We start from the raw sequence: 18,882 nt of genomic DNA on the forward strand, positions 1-18,882 counted from the left end.
GCTGATCCAGAACCTGAAAGGACTCTGAAGAAAAAATTAAGAGAAGCTAAAATACAACAATCCAGAGATAACCTTTCAGAAAATTTCGAACAGGAAAAGGAGATGGCAGCCGAAAATAATAATAATGAAAGGAGGATGCTTGGTGACTTCACTGCACCTAATTCCAATTTACATGGAAGAAGCATCTCCATTCCTGCCATTGGAGCAAACAACTTTGAGCTGAAACCTCAGTTAGTTTCTCTGATGCAGCAGAACTGCAAGTTTCATGGACTTCCATCTGAAGATCCTTTTCAGTTCTTAACTGAATTCTTGCAGATATGTGATACTGTTAAGACTAATGGAGTAGATCCTGAAGTCTACAGGCTCATGCTTTTCCCTTTTGCTGTAAGAGACAGAGCTAGATTATGGTTGGATTCTCAACCCAAAGACAGCCTGAACTCTTGGGATAAGCTGGTCACGGCTTTCTTAGCCAAGTACTTTCCTCCTCAAAAGCTGAGCAAGCTTAGAGCTGATGTTCAAACCTTCAGACAAAAAGAAGGTGAATCCCTCTATGAAGCTTGGGAAAGATACAAACAGTTGACCAAAAAGTGTCCTTCTGACATGCTTTCAGAATGGACCATCTTGGATATATTCTATGATGGTTTATCTGAGCTATCAAAGATGTCACTGGACACTTCTGCAGGTGGATCCATTCACCTAAAGAAAACGCCTGCAGAAGCTCAAGAACTCATTGACATGGTTGCTAATAACCAGTTCATGTACACTTCTGAAAGGAATCCTGTGAGTAATGGGACGCCTATGAAGAAGGGAGTTCTTGAAGTTGATACTCTGAATGCCATATTGGCTCAGAATAAAATATTGACTCAGCAAGTCAATATGATTCCTCAGAGTCTGCATGGAATGCAAGCTGCATCCAACAGTACTCAAGAGGCATCTTCTGAAGAAGAAGCCTATAATCCTGAGAACCCTACAATAGCAGAGGTAAATTACTTAGGTGAACCTTATGGAAACACCTATAACTCAACATGGAGAAATCATCCAAATTTCTCATGGAAGGATCAAAAGCCCCAACAAGGCTTTAATAATGGTGGAAGAAACAGGTTTAGCAATAGCAAACCTTTTCCATCATCAACTCAGCAACAGACAGAGAACTCTGAACAAAATGCTTCTAATTTAGCAAATCTAGTCTCTGATCTATCTAAGGCCACTGTAAGTTTCATGAATGAAACAAGGTCTTCCATTAGAAATCTGGAAGCACAAGTGGGCCAGCTGAGTAAAAGGATCACTGAAATCCCTCCTAGTACTCTCCCAAGCAATACAGAAGAGAACCCAAAAGGAGAGTGCAAGGCCATTGACATAAGCGCCATGGCCGAACCTGTGAGGAGAGGAGAGGACGTGAATCCCAAGGAGGAAGACCTCTTGGGATGTCCAGTGATCAATAAGGAGTTTTCCTTTAAGGAACCAAAGGAATCTGAGGCTCATCTAGAGACCATAGAGATTCCATTGAACCTCCTTATACCCTTCATAAGCTCTGATGAGTATTCCTCTTCTGAAGAGAATGAGGATGTTACTGAAGAGCAAACTGCCAAGTTTCTTGGTGCAATCATGAAGCTGAATGCCAAATTATTTGGCATTGATACTTGGGAAGTTGAACCTCCCTTGTTCATCAATGAACTAAGTGATCTGGATCAACTGACATTGCCTCAGAAGAGACAGGATCCTGGAAAGTTCATAATCCCTTGTACCATAGGCACCATGATCTTTAAGGCTCTGTGTGACCTTGGTTCAGGGATAAACCTCATGCCCCTCTCTGTAATAGAGAAACTGGGAATCTATGGGGTACAAGCTACTAAAATCTCACTAGAGATGACAGACAGCTCAAGAAGACAGGCTTATGGACAAGTAGAAGACGTATTAGTAAAGGTTGAGGGCTTTTACATACCTACTGATTTCATAGTCCTGGATACTGGAAAGGAAGAGGATGAATCCATCATCCTAGGAAGACCTTTCCTGGCCACAGCAAGAGCTGTGATTAATGTTGACAGAGGTGAAATATTCCTTCAATGGAATGAGAACTCCCTTGTATTCAAAACTCAAGGACCCCCCTCTGCAACCATGGAGAGGAAGCAGGAAAAGCTTCTCTCCCAGCAAAGTCAACCAGAGCCCCCACAGTCAAACTCTAAGTTTGGTGTTGGGAGGCCACAACCAAACTCTAAGTTTGGTGTTGAACTCACATATCCAAACTCTAAGTTTGGTGTTGGAGAGTCTCAACAAAGCTCTGCACATCTGTGAGGCTCCATGAGAGCCCACTGTCAAGCTATTGACATTAAAGAAGTGCTTGTTGGGAGGCAACCCAATGTTTATCTAATTCTTATTTTTATTGTTTTTCATGTTTTCTTAGGTTCATGATCATGTGGAGTCACAAAATAAACAAAAAAATCAAAAACGGAATCAAAAACAGCAGAAGAAAAATCACACCCTGGAGGAGCATCTGTCTGGCATTCAAACGCCAGAACAGAGCATAGTTCTGGCGCTGAACGCCCAGAACAAGCATGGTTCTGGCGTTCAACGCCAGAAATGGCAGCAAATGGGCGTTGAACGCCCAAAATGGGCACCAACCTGGCGCTGAACGCCCAGAGTTGTGTGCAAGGGCATTTTGCATGCCTAAATTGGTGCAGGGATGTAATTGCCCTGACACCTCAAGATCTGTGGACCTCAAAGGATCACCTCAGGATCTGTGGACCCCACAGGATCCCCACCTACCTCCACTCACTCTCTTCTCTCTTCTCAGTCATCCTCTATTCCCAATAAACACTCTTCCCTATTAACTCTTTACCACTCACATCCAAACACCCACTTTCCTTCAAAATTCAACATCTCTTTCCCACCCAATCCCACCCATATGGCCGATTACACATCTCCCTCCATCTCCTCCATATCTTCTTCTTATTCTTCTATTCTTTCTTCTTTTGCTCGAGGGCGAGCAACATTCTAAGTTTGGTGTGGTAAAAAGCATAGCTTTTTTGTTTTTTTCCATAACCATTGATGGCACCTAAGGCCAGAGAAACCTCTAGAAAGAGGAAAGGGAAGACAAAAGCTTCCATCAAGGGTCTATAGCTCAGTGGTAGAACATTTGACTGCAAATCAAGAGATCCCTGAGATACCTCAGGGGATACATTTTCTTTCACACAATTATTGGAAGCAACTAAGGGTGGAACATCAAGAGCACTCCATCATCCTTCATGAAATCAGAGAAGATCTAAAAGCACTGAAGGAGGAGCAACAAAGGCAAGGAAGAGACATAGAAGAGCTCAAGGACATCATTGATTCCTCAAGAAGGAAATGCCACCATCACTAAGGTGGATTCATTCCTTGTTCTTAATTCTTCTGCTTTTCGTTTTCTATGTTATGTGCTTATCTATGTTTGTGTCTTCATTACATGATCATTAGTAGTTAGTAACTTTGTCTTAAAGTTATAAATGTCCTATGAATCCATCACCTCTCTTAAAAGAAAAATGTTTTAATTCAAAAGAATAAGGAGTACATGAGTTTCAAATTTATCCTTGAACTTAGCTTAATTATGTTGATGTGGTGACAATGCTTCTTGTCTTCTGAATGTATGCTTGAACAGTGCATATGTCTTTTGAAGTTGTTGTTTAAGAATGTTAAATATGTTGGCTCTTGAAAGAATGATGACTAGGAGACATGTTATTTGATAATCTGAAAAATCATAAAAATGATTCTTGAAGCAAGAAAAAGCAGCAAAGAACAAAGCTTGCAGAAAAAAAAAAATAGGCGAAAAAAAAATGTAAAAAAAAAATAGAAAGAAAAAGCAAGCAGAAAAAGCCAAATAACCCTTAAAACCAAAAGGCAAGGGCAAATAAAAAGGATCCCAAGGCTTTGAGCATCAGTGGATAGGAGGACCTAAAGGAATAAAAGCCTGGTCTAAGCGGCTAAACCAAGCTGTCCCTAACCATGTGCTTGTGGCGTGAAGGTGTCAAGTGAAAACTTGAGACTGAGCGGTTAAAGTCAAGGTCCAAAGCAAAAGAAGAGTGTGCTTAAGAACCCTGGACACCTCTAATTGGGGACTTTAGCAAAGCTGAGTCACAATCTGAAAAGGTTCACCCGATTATGTGTCTGTGGCATTTATGTATCCGGTGGTAATACTGGAAAACAAAGTGCTTAGGCAAGACTCATAAAATAGCTGTGTTCAAGAATCATCATACTGAACTAGGAGAATCAATAACACTATCTGAAGTCTGAGTTCCTATAGATGCCAATCATTCTGAACCTCAATGGATAAAGTGAGATGCCAAAACTATTCAAGAGGCAAAAAGCTATAAGTCCCGCTCATATGATTGAAGCTCTGTTTCATTGATAGTTTGGAATTTATAGTATATTCTATTCTTTTTATCCTATTTTGATTTTCAGTTGCTTGGGGACAAGCAAAAATTTAAGTTTGGTGTTGTGATGAGCGGATAATTTATACGCTTTTTGACATTATTTTTAGTATATTTTTAGTAGGATCTAGTTACTTTTAGGGATGTTTTTAATAGATTTTGTGTTAAATTCACATTTCTGGACTTTACTATGAGTTTGTGTGTTTTTCTGTGATTTCAGGTATTTTCTGGCTGAAATTGAGGGACTTGAGCAGAAATCAGATTCAGAGGTTGAAAAAGGACTGCTGATGCTGTTGGATTCTGACCTCCCTGCACTCAAAGTGGATTTTCTGGAGCTACAGAACTCGAAATGGCGCGCTTCTAATTGCGTTGGAAAGTCGACATCCAGGGCTTTCCAGCAATATATAATAGTCTATACTTTGGCCAAGAATTGACGACGTAAACTGGCATTCAACGCCAGCTTTCTACCCAAATCTGGCGTCCAGCGCCAGAAAAGGATCCAAAACCAGAGTTGAACGCCCAAACTGGCACAAAAACTGGCGTTCAACTCCACAAATGGCCTCTGCACGTGCAACACTTAAGCTCAGCCCAAACACACACCAAGTGGGCCCCGGAAGTGGATTTATACATCAAATACTTACTCATGTAAACCCTAGTAGCTAGTTTATTATAAATAGGACCTCTTACTATTGTATTAGGCATCTTTGGTCCCAGTTTTAATCCATTGTTCATCTTAGGAGACTATTGATCATGTTTTAAGGGGCTGGCCATCTCGGCCATGCCTGGACCTTCACTTATGTATTTTTAACGGTAGAGTTTCTACACTCCATAGATTAAGGTGTGGAGCTCTGCTGTTCCTCAAAGATTAATGCAAAGTACTTCTATTTTCTATTCAATTCTTCTTATTTTGCTTCTAAGATATCCATTCGCACCCAAGAACGTGATGAAGGTGATGATTATGTGTGACGCTCATCATCCTTCTCCTTTACGAACGCGTGCCTGACAAACACTTCTGTTCTACATGAATTAAGCTAGAATGAATATCTCTTAGATCTCCTAACCAGAATCTTCGTGGCGTAAGCTAGAATGATGGCGGCATTCAAGAGAATCCGGAAGGTCTAAACCTTGTCTGTGGTATTCTGAGTAGGATTCAATGATTGAATGACTGTGACGAGCTTCAAACTCGCGATTGTTGGGCGTTAGTGACAGACGCAAAAGGAGGGTGAATCCTATTCCAGCATGATCGAGAACCGACAGATGAATAGCCGTGCCGTGACAGGGTGCGTGAGCATATGATTCACTGAGAGGAGGGGATGTAGCCACTGACAACGGTGATGCCCTTGCATACAGCCAGCCATGGAAAGGAGTAAGACAGATTGGATGAAGATAGCAGGAAAGCAGAGGTTCAGAGGAACAAAAAGCATCTCCATTCGCTTATCTGAAATTCCTACCAATGAATTACATAAGTATCTCTATCCCTATTCTATTATTTATAATTCGAAAACCACATAACTGTTTTATATCCGCCTAACTGAGATTTACAAGGTGACCATAGCTTGCTTCATACCAACAATCTCCGTGGGATTCGACCCTTACTCACGTAAGGTATTACTTGGACGACCCAGTGCACTTGCTGGTTAGTTGTATCGAAGTTGTGACAGACTGTAAAAATAGATCAGAGTATCTGGCCTGAGAAGCCATTACCAGAGATCACAATTTCGTGCACCATTAAGTGTCACTAACGTTGGCTCAACTTCCCTTCTCCACGTTAGAGTGCACGTTAACTTAGTTAACGTGACTCTTAACGTGGGCAATGATGGCTTTGAGAGTGTTATTGGCAATCACTTTTCTCATTAACCTTGCAAGTTACCTCCCTTTCCTTGCTTCCTTTGGTCCTGAAATCAAGCAACAGAGTGCATCAAAGTTCTAGTCCAAGTCATGGGTAATGCAGCATACAATTTGTCACTAAATTCATGCAAAATCCTCATGAAATAATGTAAAATGCACAATGTATGCTTGAATCAAGGTGTAGGTGAATATCTACCCAAAACTAGCTTATTTCCTAAAGAAATGCATGAAACTACCCTAAAAATAGTAAAGAAAAGGTCAGTGAAACTGGCCAAGATGCCCTGGCATCAGCTTTGTCTTTTGAACCTCTGCTTTCCCCTGTCTTCTTCTTCACGCACGGAAGGTTACTTCTATGGCAAGCTGTGTATTGGTGGATCACCGTTGTTAATGGCTACCATCCGTCCTCTCAGTGAAAATGGTCCAGGTGCGCTGTCACCGCACGGCTAATCATCTGTTGGTTTTCACTCATGCTGGAATAGGATCCATTGATCCTTTTGCGTCTGTCACTACGCCCAACCCTTGTGAGTTTGAAGCTCGTCACAGTCATTCAATCCCTGAATCCTACTCGGAATACCACAGACAAGATTTAGACTTTTCGGATTCTCAAGAATGCTGCCAATGGATTCTAGCTTATACCACGAAGATTCTGATTAAGGAATCCAAGAGATACTCATTCAATCAAAGGTAGAACGGGAGTGGTTGTCAGGCACGTGTTCATAGATTGAGAATGGTGATGAGTGTCACAAATTATCACATTCATCATATTGAAGTGCGAATGAACATCTTAGATTAAAACAAGCGTGTTTGAATAGAAAACAGAAATAATTGCATTAATTCATCGAGACACAGCAGAGCTCCTCACCCCCCAACAATGGAGTTTAGAGACTCATGCCGTCAAAGAGTACAAAGTTTAGATCTAAAATGTCATGAGGTACAAAATAAATCTCTAAAAGTTGTTTAAATACTAAACTAGTAACCTAGGTTTATAGAAAATGAGTAAACTAAGATAGATAGTGCAGAAATCCACTTCTGGGGCCCACTTGGTGTGTGCTGGGGCTGAGACTTGAGCTTTACACGTGCCTAGGCTGTTTCGAGAGTTAAACTCCAGGTTGTAACCTGTTTCTGGCGTTTAACTCCAACTTGTAACCTGTTTCTGGCGTTTAACGCCAGAATGCAACATGGAACTGGCGTTGAACGCCAGTTTACGTCATTTATCCTTGAGCAAAGTATGGACTATTATATATTTCTGGAAAGCCCTGGATGTCTACTTTCCAACGCAATTGAGAGCGCACCATTTGGACTTCTGTAGCTCCAGAAAATCCATTTCAAGTGCAGGGAGGTCAGAATCCAACAACATCTGCAGTCCTTGTTCAGCCTGAATCAGATTTTTGCTCAGCTCCCTCAATTTTTGCCAGAAAATACCTGAAATCACAGAAAAGTACACAAACTCATAGTAAAGTCCAGAAATGTGATTTTTATTTAAAAACTAATAAAAATATAATAAAAAGTGACTAAAACATATTAAAAACTACCTAAAAACAATGACAAAATGCGTATAAATTATCCGCTCATCAATTCACACTTGTATCATTATGTTTAGTGACCCATGTATTAGCATAGAACTCTTGCACCATCAAGATTCAAACTTCTGGGATAGGATTGGTTAGGACTTCCCAACCTCTCCTCCGAATTTCTTGTCGTGTCTCCGGGTACTCATTCTTTTTTAGCCTAAAGGAGACTTCAGGAATCACCCTCTTCTTTGCCACTACTTCATAGAAGTGGTCCTGATGAGCTTTGGTGATGAATCTCTCCATCTCCCAAGGTTCGGGTATGGAAGCAACAACTTTCTCTTTCTTCTTTCTAGAGGATTCTTCGACTTTGGGTGCCATAAGTGTGAATGGAAAGCAAGAAACCAAGGCTTTTCCAACAACAAACTTAAAAGTTTTGCTCGTCCTCGGGCAAAAATGAACAAAAAGAAATAATAGAGTAGAAGAAGAAGAGAATAGAGGAGATAGAGGGGGAGATGGATTTGGCTAAGTGAAGGCTTTAGTGTATGAAATGTGTGTATTGGAGAGGTGGTATGAGAGGGTATTTATAAGGGTGGGATGTGGCAGGGTTCGAATGAATGGGTGGGAATGGGTGGAAAATTTGAATTTGAAGTGGGTGGGGGTTGGTGGGAGTTATGATGGCTTTTGGGAAGAGATATGGATGTGATTGGTTGAGGGTTTATGGGGAAGAGTGTGTGGGAAAGAGTGAAAGGAGAAGAGAGAAGAAGGTAGGGTAGGTGGAGAATCTGTGGACCCACTGATCCTGAGAGGTTAGGGAATTCGAATTCCCTGCCCCCTTGTGGGCGTTGAACGCCCAACTTCTGCTCCTAGCTGGCATTCAACGGTAGCTTTATGCTCCTCATAGGGCGTCGAACGCCTATTGGGGGCCTCCATCCTGGCGTTTAACGTCAGGCCTCTGCCTCCTTTGGGGCATTGAACGCCCAGCCTCTGCCTCCTGGCTGGTATTTAACGCCAGCAATGCTGGTCCCCTTGGGCATTGAATGCCCACTCTGGCCTCCTTGTCTGGTGTTCAACGTCAGCAAGGTTCTTGCTCCAGGGTGTTCTGTTTCCAGTTCTGACAGTCTCTATTTGTGTTCTAACTACTACATATGATCACAAAATTAAAGAAACAATTATGTAAAATAAACTTAAAGAAAAACAAAAATAACTAATTATGGTTGGGTTGCTTCCCAACAAGCGCTTCTTTAACGTCACTAGCTTGATGGTTAGCTCCTTACAGAGATGGGTAGGGGATCAAAATTTTGCCCCTTATAGTGAACCTTTTTCCTGTGCTCTCACGGATGAGTTCCACATGTTCTAGAGACAGGATCCTGTACACAGTGTGCAAAATGACTGGATTGTCAATGAAGATAACTCTCATGCCAGGTAAGAGGCCTTCAGTGAGGATTTTCTTATCCCTCCAGCCCTTAGGCACTTTCTTCTTACTTCTATTCCTCTCAGAGCTTGAGGATGGTTGCTCAATACCAAACTTAAAATTGGTGTCTGGGAACTCTGTTAGGCTCTGTACTGAGAGGAGTGGCTGAAGCACTTCATGCTTATTAGTGGTGCCTTCTTCAATTGAGGTAGAGTGAGGTTTAGGAACCTTGAACACAAGATAGTCCTCATCTAATTGCAGGACTAGTTCTCCTCTATCTACATCAATCACAGCTTTGGCTGCAGCTAGGAAAGGTCTTCCAAGGATGATGGATTCATCCTCGTCTTCCCCAGTATCTAGGATTATGAAATCAGCAGGGATGTAAAGGTCTTCAACCCTTATTAAGATATCCTCTACCAGTCCATAAGCCTTTTTCATGGACTTATCTGCCATCTCCAATGAGATTCTTGCAGCTTGCACCTCAAAGATTCCCAGCCTCTCCATTACAGTGAAAGACATGAGGTTTATGCTTAACCTTAGGTCACTGGTATGCGAAATTGTGATCCTCCATAAGGGCGCCAAAGACTTGGTGCTCTCAAATATGAATCACACTTTGTCACAACTTCGCACAACTAACCAGCAAGTGCACTGGGTCGTCCAAGTAATAAACCTTACGTGAGTAAGGGTCGATCCCACGGAGATTGTCGGCTTGAAGCAGGCTATGGTCACCTTGTAAATCTCAGTCAGGCGGATTCAAATGGTTATAGTGAATTGGTAATTAAAAACATAAATAAAATATAAACTAAGATAGAGATACTTATGTAATTCATTGGTGAGAATTTCAGATAAGCGTATAGAGATGCTTTCATTCCTCCTGAACCTCTGCTTTCCTACTGTCTTCATCCAATCATTCCTACTCCCTTCCAGGCAAGCTGAATGTAGGGCATCACCGTTGTCAATGGATACATCCCATCCTCTCTGTGAAAATGGTCTAATGCGCTATCACTGCATGGCTAATCATCTATCGGTTCTCGATCATACTGGAATAGGATTTACTATCCTTTTGCGTCTGTCACTATGCCCAGCACTCGCGAGTTTGAAGCTCGTCACAGCCATCCCTTCCCAGATCCTACTCGGAATACTATAGACAAGGTTTAGACTTTCCGGATCTCAGGAATGGCCGTCCATGGGTTCTAACTTATACCACGAAGACTCTAATATCTCGGACTCGGTCCCCTGTATTAGATATCTAAGAGATATTCATTCTAGCTTGTTTGCATGTAGAACGGAAGTGTTTGTCAGGCACGCATTTGTAAGTGAGAATAATGATGAGCGTCACATAATCATCACATTCATCATGTTCTTGGGTGCGAATGAATATCTTAGAATAGGAATAAGCTTGAATTGAATAGAAAAACAATAGTACTTTGCATTAATTCATGAGGAACAGTAGAGCTCCACACCTTAATCTATGGTGTGTAGAAACTCTACCGTTGAAAATACATAAGAACAAGGTTCAGGCATGGCCGAGAGACCAGCCCCCATGATCTAAGAACTAAACGTCCCAAGATGTCTAATACAATAGTAAAAAGTCCTATTTATGCTAAACTAGTTACTAGGGTTTACAAAGATAAGTAAATGATGCAGAAATCCACTTCTGGGGCCCACTTGGTGTGTGCTTGGGTTGAGCATTGAGCTTTACACGTGTAGAGGCTTCTCTTGGAGTTGAACGCCAGTTTGTAACCTGTTTCTGGCGTTTAACTCCACTTTGCAACCTGTTTCTGGTGTTTACACTACAACAAATATGGCCTTTAGCAACGCCAAATTTTGCAACGCCTTAAAACCGTTCTCTTAGATAGGTTTAGACAACGGTTTTTTAAAGTGTTACTGTTGAATTCAATTTTTCATCAATTTACAGCAACAAATTAAAATCGTTCTCTTTGACTATTTTAAAGAACGGTTTTATAACCGTTACCATGATTTGCATTTAAGCAACGGTTTTTTATTGTTGTTTAAATAATTGTACAAAAGAAACGTATTAAAACCGTTGCTGAAATGCTACACTTTAAAACCGTTCTATTAGATGGTCTTAAACAACGGTTTTTACAGTGTTGCTGTTGAAGTTCATTTTTTTATTACGCTATAGTAACAAAATAAAACCGTTCTCTTTGACTATTTTAAAGAACGGTTTTACAACCATTACAACAATTGTTTATGAAACAACCATTTTTTAATATTATTTAAATAATTATACAAATTAAACAATACCAATAAAAATAATTTCAGATAACCATATAAATATAAACTATTTTTTCTATAAATACTAAATTTATAAAATACTCAAAAACTATTGTTATAAATAAATAATAAAGATTATTTTAATAAAATAAAATTAAAATAAATTTATAATAAATATTATATATTATTATTATTATAAATATATAAAAAATATTATATTTTAAAAACATAAAGTTAAAATAAATTTATAATAAATATTATATATTTTTATTATAAATATATAACAAATATTAATATAAAAAATAAAATTAAAATAATTTTAGAATAAATATTATATATCCATTGAATAAATATTTTACTTTATAATTTTATTAAAATCTTCATATTATCTTTAATTTTTTTTTCTTAACCCTAACTCTATAACCTAATTTCCAAATTAACCATACATAAACTTAAAGAAAAGAAAAGAAAAGAAACGAGAGAAAAGGGTGCTCGAAGGGGGGAAACCAGAAGGGCGAAGAAACAGAGAAGAAGAGAGGGAAGAGATGGAAGGGACGGCGCTAGCAAGGGTTCCACCGTCGCCGTCGCCGTAGAGTGGAGGTGGAGGAGTGACCGAGAGAGAGAGAGAGAGAGAGAGAGAGTCTGACGTGAGGGAGAAGAGAACGCGAGAACTAGAGAAGGAGGGAGGCTCTATTCCGCGCCGCCATGCCTTCACGCCACCGAAGGAGGTCACGTCACCGTCAGATCTGAAGCCAAGGAGCCGAACACCGTCGAAGCCGCACCGTCGCGTCACCGTGGCTGTGCCTCCGTCGAACCCGTCACACCGCCGCTGTCGTGATGTCATTGCTGTCGCGAGGGAGAAGAGATGCGTGAGGAAGGAAGCTCGTAGGGGAGAAAAAAGACGCCGCCTGTGCTGCCAGCTCCGTCATGTCTAATCTCCACTGTCGCCGTCGAAGGTCCGTCGCCGAGGACGTGGAGAGGAGCCGCCGTTCATGCTTGTCGCCACCAAAAGAGGAGCCGCTGCCGCCGTCGATTGTCACTGGAGAACACACCGTACCGCCGTGCCTCTGGTCGCCGGAATCACGGACTTGAGAGAAGGGGGCTGCCTCTCCTGTTGCTGCTGCCTCGTTCTTTTATTGTAAGCCATCTCTGTTTTGAATTCCATTGAATTCATTTCTGTTTTTGATTCCATTGAGTTTGAATTCTCCATTTTGCTGCAACCATGGTCACTGGAGTTTAATTGATTTGGTTTCTGTTTTGATTTGAATTTTGATTTGGTATAATGCTGCCTATTTTGGTCCATGCTTCTCTGAGTTTAAATGATGGGTTCTCTCAGTGATAATATTCTAGGTGATTAAGTGTTGCAAATTTTATGTAAATTAAGATTTATGACACTCCCTGTAAACATAGAGATGGATTATCACACTTCACCACCCTAAAGATACTGTAAACATGGAGATGGATTATAACTGGTGACTATTTCCTTATGAGGAGTAGCATTCTAGAGTTATGCATGAGTTATAGAGTTCATGAGTACATGCAATCCATCTTTTTGATTTTGTAGCACTATGCTTTTGCTATATTTCAATGTCAGACTTAATTTGATACCCTGAACAAGCTGCTCTTACATTGTATTTTTATTGTTGCTATACTGTGCATTATTTCTACTATTATTTTTGCTTTGTATATGACTAATATATGACCTGTTTTCACATTAATATTGGTGTATTAGTACTTCTATTGATTAGGCACATCTTATTAAAAGATGGGAATCTTTTTCTGCTTTTTGCAATAGGTGTGGAACATGGAAAGGAGATAAACTCTGCAGTAGTTGCAGACAAGTGTGGTACTGCTCTGAGAAACACCAGGTAGCCGAATTGTTTAGATGTTTTATTTAGTTTTCTTTCCACAAATTTTATCTTAATAGTTATCTTTTGTTTTCCTCATCCCCTTTCTCTATTAGTAAACATTATTAGCATTAGGCTTAGTATTATATTTAATTTGCTAACTTTTTTGTTCACTGGAAAATCATTATGAAGGTGAGGGAGAACTTAGTATTATATTTAATTCTGCTTCACTGCTTCTACATCGCTGCTTCTGCTTCATTGCCTTGGCTGATTGTGGGTTGTCATCTGTGGTTAGTGGTCTTTTTCTGATTTTCTTTTGTTTAGTTAGGGCGTGTTTGGTTGTTGGCCATTTTTGTTGGAGTTAAGAAGAAGAAAGGAAAGCGGTGTGTGAGTTTCTGCTTTTGTGTTTGTTTCAGTCCTTTGAATAGTGATTAGAGTTTGGATTATGAGATGAGACATGATTAACTGATTATGGTGTTGCGATTAGGGAGCGGAATAAAGTATGGGAATGTGGGATTTTCTAATCTTTTGCTGTTGCTTTTGTTCACTAAATTATTATTTGAAAATGCTGTTGCTTTTGTGCACTAAATTATTATTTGGGGGCAGCAGGGCGGGGGTTGAAAAAGAGTGTTCGGTGAGCATGATGATGAAAATGGTTGTATGTGAGGACATGGCTTTTTGTTATTTTCATTAATAAGCACGATTAATTTACTTGAATTGATTAATTTGAGCTAGGCTTTCAATAAAATCAAGACTCAAGTTAAATAGCAAAACCCGAACAAGAAAATCAAGACTCAAGTGTTAAATAGTTAGTTTTCTTATAGCAGTTGAGAGTCTGTGACTTTTACTTGGTGCACTAGGCTATAAATAACTCTCTCTATGTCATTGAGTTGTAATTGCTGTGATTTTTCTATAAATAACTCTCTCTACGCAGCTGGAATAAATCATTAGCAATAGTGAAATTATGGAATTTTTATTCATCTGGCTAAATGGATGAAGCTATTTTTTTTTCAATTAAATGTATATAATCGATAAGAGGGATGGTATATAATGCTAAAAATATTAATGTTTTAGTCTCTTTGAATATATTATGGTAATTTTAATTATTCTCTTTGTATAGAGACAACTGTGAAGAAAACATGAGGACCTACACAATGGTTGAAGATTCATGCAAGATAGTTGGAAGATAGAGAAGAAATTACTCTAAATATTGAAGGAGAGAGAATTGGTCCTACTGATGAAGCTGTAAACAACTTGAGCAAATTGGGCATAGTGGCAAGGAATTCATATGTTTGTCCATTAATTTTCACAAACTGGAAGGGGATTAAAGATAAAGAAGCTATTTGGGAATATGTTCAAGTGAGAATATTATTCTTGTTTCTTTTAGAAACTTAAGGAAATGTACACATTTTATTCTTATTAGCAAATAATATGTGATTGTGGATCTTACAACAATTTTTATAAGTCAAATTTGATGGAAATGTTCAATTATTTTTCTTTAGTGACTTTATTCAAGTAGTTTAGTTTATTTATTGACATTAAATAATTAAAAAAATTGAAATTAAAACCGTTGCCAAAAACGACACCAATGGTAATGCTTTAAAACCGTTGTCTTAGAAGACTATAAAATGGCAATGGTATTAAAACCGTTGCCAAAAAATGACACCAACGGTAATGCTTTAAAACCGTTGGCTTTGTGAATAATAAAACTATAACAGTTTAAAATCGTTGCCTATTCAGTTATGGTTTTAAACCGTTGGATCATGAAAGAGAACAGTTTAAAACCGTTGCTTATCGAGTAACGGTTTGAAACTGTTGTTTAAAATTTTCTTTCAAAATCGTTGTCTATGCCAGTAACTTTGGCAACGGTTTTTTTTGTTACCGTTGCCTTAGGTAAAAAACCGTTGCCTTTGATCATTGGCAACGGCCGCATATACCATAGGTCAAAAACCGTTGCCAAAGCGTTGCTTAAAGTTTTAGAAACGGTTTTTCAATCTACGGCAATGGTTTTTGACCATTGCGAAAACCCTTATTTGTTGTAGTGTTAACTCCAGAATGCAACATGGAACTGGCGTTGAACGCCAGTTTACGTCATCTAAACTTGGGCAAAGTATGGACTATTATATATTGCTGGAAAGCTCCGGATGTCTACTTTCCAACTCAATTGAGAGCTCGCCATTTAGAGTTTTGAAGCTCCAGAAAATCCACTTTGAGTGCAGGGAGGTCAGAATCCAACAGCATCTGCAGTCCTTCTTCAACCTCTGAATCTGATTTTTGCTCAAGTCCCTCAATTTCAGCCAGAAAATACCTGAAATCATAGAAAAACATACAAACTCATAGTAAAGTCCAGAAATGTGATTTTTATTTAAAAACTAATAAAAGTATACTAAAAAATAACTAAATCAAACTAAAAACTATGTAAAAACCATGCCAAAAAGCGTATAAATTATCCGCTCATCACAACACCAAACTTAAATTGTTGCTTGTCCCTAAGCAACTGAAAATCAAATAGGATAAAAAGAAGAGAATATACTATAAATTCCAAAATATCAATGAAACTTAGCTCCAATCAGATGAGCAGGACTAGTAGCTTTTTGCCTCTTGAATAGTTTTGGCATCTCACTTTATCCATTGAAGTTCAGAATGATTGGCATCTATAGGAACTTAGAATTTAGATAGTGTTATTGATTCTCCTAGTTCAGTATGTTGATTCTTGAACACAGCTACTTTATGAGTCTTGGCCGTGGTCCTAAGCACTTTGTTTTCTAGTATTACCACCGGATACATAAATGCCACAGACACATAACTGGGTAAACCTTTTTAGATTGTGACTCAGCTTTGCTAAAGTCCCCAATTAGAGGTGTCCAAGGTTCTTAAGCACACTCTTTTTTTTTTTGCTTTGGACCTTGACTTTAACCGCTCAGTCTCAAGTTTTCACTTGACACCTTCACGCCACAAGCACATGGTTAGGGACAACTTGGTTTAGCCGCTTAGGCCAGGATTTTATTCCTTTAGGCCCTCCTATCCACTGATGCTCAAAGCCTTGGATCCTTTTTATTACCCTTGCCTTTTGGTTTTAAGGGCTATTGGCTTTTTGCTCTTGCCTTTTGGTTTAAAGAGCTTTTGGCTTTTTCTGCTTGCTTTTTCTCTTTTTTTTTTTCGCCATTTTTCTTTTCTTGCAAGCTTTGTTCTTCACTGATTTTTCTTGCTTCAAGAATCAATTTTATGATTTTTCAGATTATCAAATAACATTTCTCCTTTTTCATCATTCTTTCAAGAGCCAACATATTTAACATTCATAAACCACAAATTCAAAAGACATATGCACTGTTCAAGCATTCATTCAGAAAACAAAAAGTATTGTCACCACATCAAAATAATTAAACTAGTTTCAAGGATGAATTCGAAACCATGTACTTCTTGTTCTTTTGTAATTAAAACAATTTTCATTTAAGAGAGGTGATGGATTTATAGGACATTCATAACTTTAAGGCATAGACACTTAAATACTAATGATCATGTAATAAGACACAAACATAATTAAACATAAAGCATAGTAAACGAAAAACAGGAAAATAAGAACAAGGAGATTAAGGAACGGGTCCACCTTAGTGAGGGTAGCGTCTTCCTCTTCTTGAAGAACCAATGGTGCTCTTGAGCTCCTCTATGTCTCTTCCTTGTCTTTGTTGCTCCTTCCTCATAGCTCTTTGATCTTCTCTAATCTCATGGAGGATGATGGAGTTCTCTTGGTGCTCCATCCTTAGTTGTCTCATGTTGGAACTTAATTCTCCTAGGGAAGTGTTGATTTGCTCCCAATAGTTCTGTGGAGGGAAGTGCATCCCTTGAGGCGTCTCAGGGATTTCCTGGTGAGGAATTTCTTCATGCTCTTGTTGAGGCCCATGATCTCTTGTTTGCTCCATCCTTTTCTTAGTGATGAGCTTTTGAGATGAATCTCTCCATCTCCCATGACTCAGAGGTGGAAGCTTTTGCCTTCCCTTTCCTCTTTCTAGAGGTTTCTCTGGCCTTAGGTGTCATAAATGGTTATGGAAAAACAAAAAGCAACACTTTTACCACACCAAACTTTAGAAGGTTTGCTCGTCCCCAAGCAAAAGAAGAAAGAAAGTAGTAGAAGAAGAAGAAAATGGAGGAGATGGAGGGAGAATGTGTATTCCACAAAGGGGGGTTTTAGGTGGTTATGATGTGTGAAAAGAGTTTGAATTTTGGAGGTAGGTGGGGTTTATGGGGAAGAGGGGATGGATGGGAATGGTGAAGAGGTGATGGGGAAGAGTGATTGAGGTGATTGGTAAAGGGTATTTGGGGAAGAGAGTTACGAAAATGTGTGAAGAGGAGAGAAGAAGTGGTGGGGATCCTGTGGACTCCACAGATCCTGTGGAGTCCACAAATCCTGTGGGGATCCTGTGGGGTCCACAGATCCACTGGGGCCAAGGACTTAACATCCCTGCTCCAATTAGGCGTGTAAAACGCCCTTGTTGTACAATCCCGGCGTTTAACGCTAGACTGCTGCCTGTTTTTGGCGTTAAACGCCCAAATGTAGCCTCTTTCTGGCATTTAACACCAGGTAGATGCTTGTTTCTGGCGTTAAATGCCAGTTTGGTGCTTGTTTCTGGCGTTAAATGCCAGACAGATGCTTGTTTCTGGCGTTTAAACGCCAGAATGTTCCTCCACCAGGGTGTGCTGTTTTTAATGCTGTTTTTCATTCTGTTTTGATTTTTCAGTAGTTTTTATGACTCCACATGATCATCAACCTAATAAAACACAAAATAACGAAAAGAAAATAAAATAGATATGATTAAATAACATTGGGTTGCCTCCCAACAAGCGCTTCTTTAATGTCAATAGCTTGACAGTGAGCTCTCATGGAGCCTCACAGATGTGCAGAGCATTGTTGGGACCTCCCAACACCAAACTTAGTGTTTGAATGTGGGGGTTCAACACCAAACTTACAGTTTGGTTGTGGCCTCCCAACACCAAACTTAAAGTTTGACTGTGGGGGCTTTGGTTGACTCTGCAGTGAGAGAAGCTTTTCATGCTTCCTCTCCATGGTTACAGAAGGAGATCCTTGAGTTTTAAACACAAGGTTGTCCTCATTCAGTTGAAGGATCAACTCTCCTCTGTCCACATCAATCACAGCTTTTGCTGTGGCTAGGAAGGGTCTTCCAAGGATGATGGATTCATCCTCATCCTTCCCTGTGTCTAGGATTATGAAATCAGCAGGGATGTAAAGGCCTTCATCCTTTACTAACACGTCTTCTACTAGTCCATAAGCATGTTTTCTTGAGTTGTCTGCCATCTCTAATGAGATTCTAGCAGCTTGCACCTCAAAGATCCCAAGTTTCTCCATTACAGAGAGTGGCCTTAAGTTTATTCCTGACCCCAGGTCACACAGAGCTTTCTCCAAGGTCATGGTGCCTATGTTACAGGGAATTAGGAATTTACCAAGATCCTGTTTCTTTTGAGGTAATTTCTGCCTATCCAATGCATTCAGTTCATTGGTGAGCAAGGGAGGTTCATCTTCCTAAGTCTCATTACCAAATAATTTGGCATTCAGCTTCATGATTGCACCAAGGTACTTAGCAACTTGCTCCTCAGTAACATCTTCATTCTCT

At 39.6% G+C, this 18,882-nt stretch overlaps 1 non-coding gene across 1 annotated transcript; it reads right to left on the minus strand.

The window, feature by feature from the left end:
• Positions 1 to 498: 498 nt before the first annotated feature.
• On the minus strand, positions 499 to 606 carry LOC112773984 (small nucleolar RNA R71). The gene has a single exon (XR_003188501.1). It is a non-coding gene; the product is annotated as a small nucleolar RNA R71 (small nucleolar RNA).
• Between the last annotated feature and the right edge of the window lie 18,276 nt (positions 607 to 18,882).

Source organism: Arachis hypogaea, chromosome 18 (genome assembly GCF_003086295.3).
Source record: "Arachis hypogaea cultivar Tifrunner chromosome 18, arahy.Tifrunner.gnm2.J5K5, whole genome shotgun sequence".
NCBI classification, from domain to species: Eukaryota; Viridiplantae; Streptophyta; class Magnoliopsida; order Fabales; family Fabaceae; genus Arachis; species Arachis hypogaea.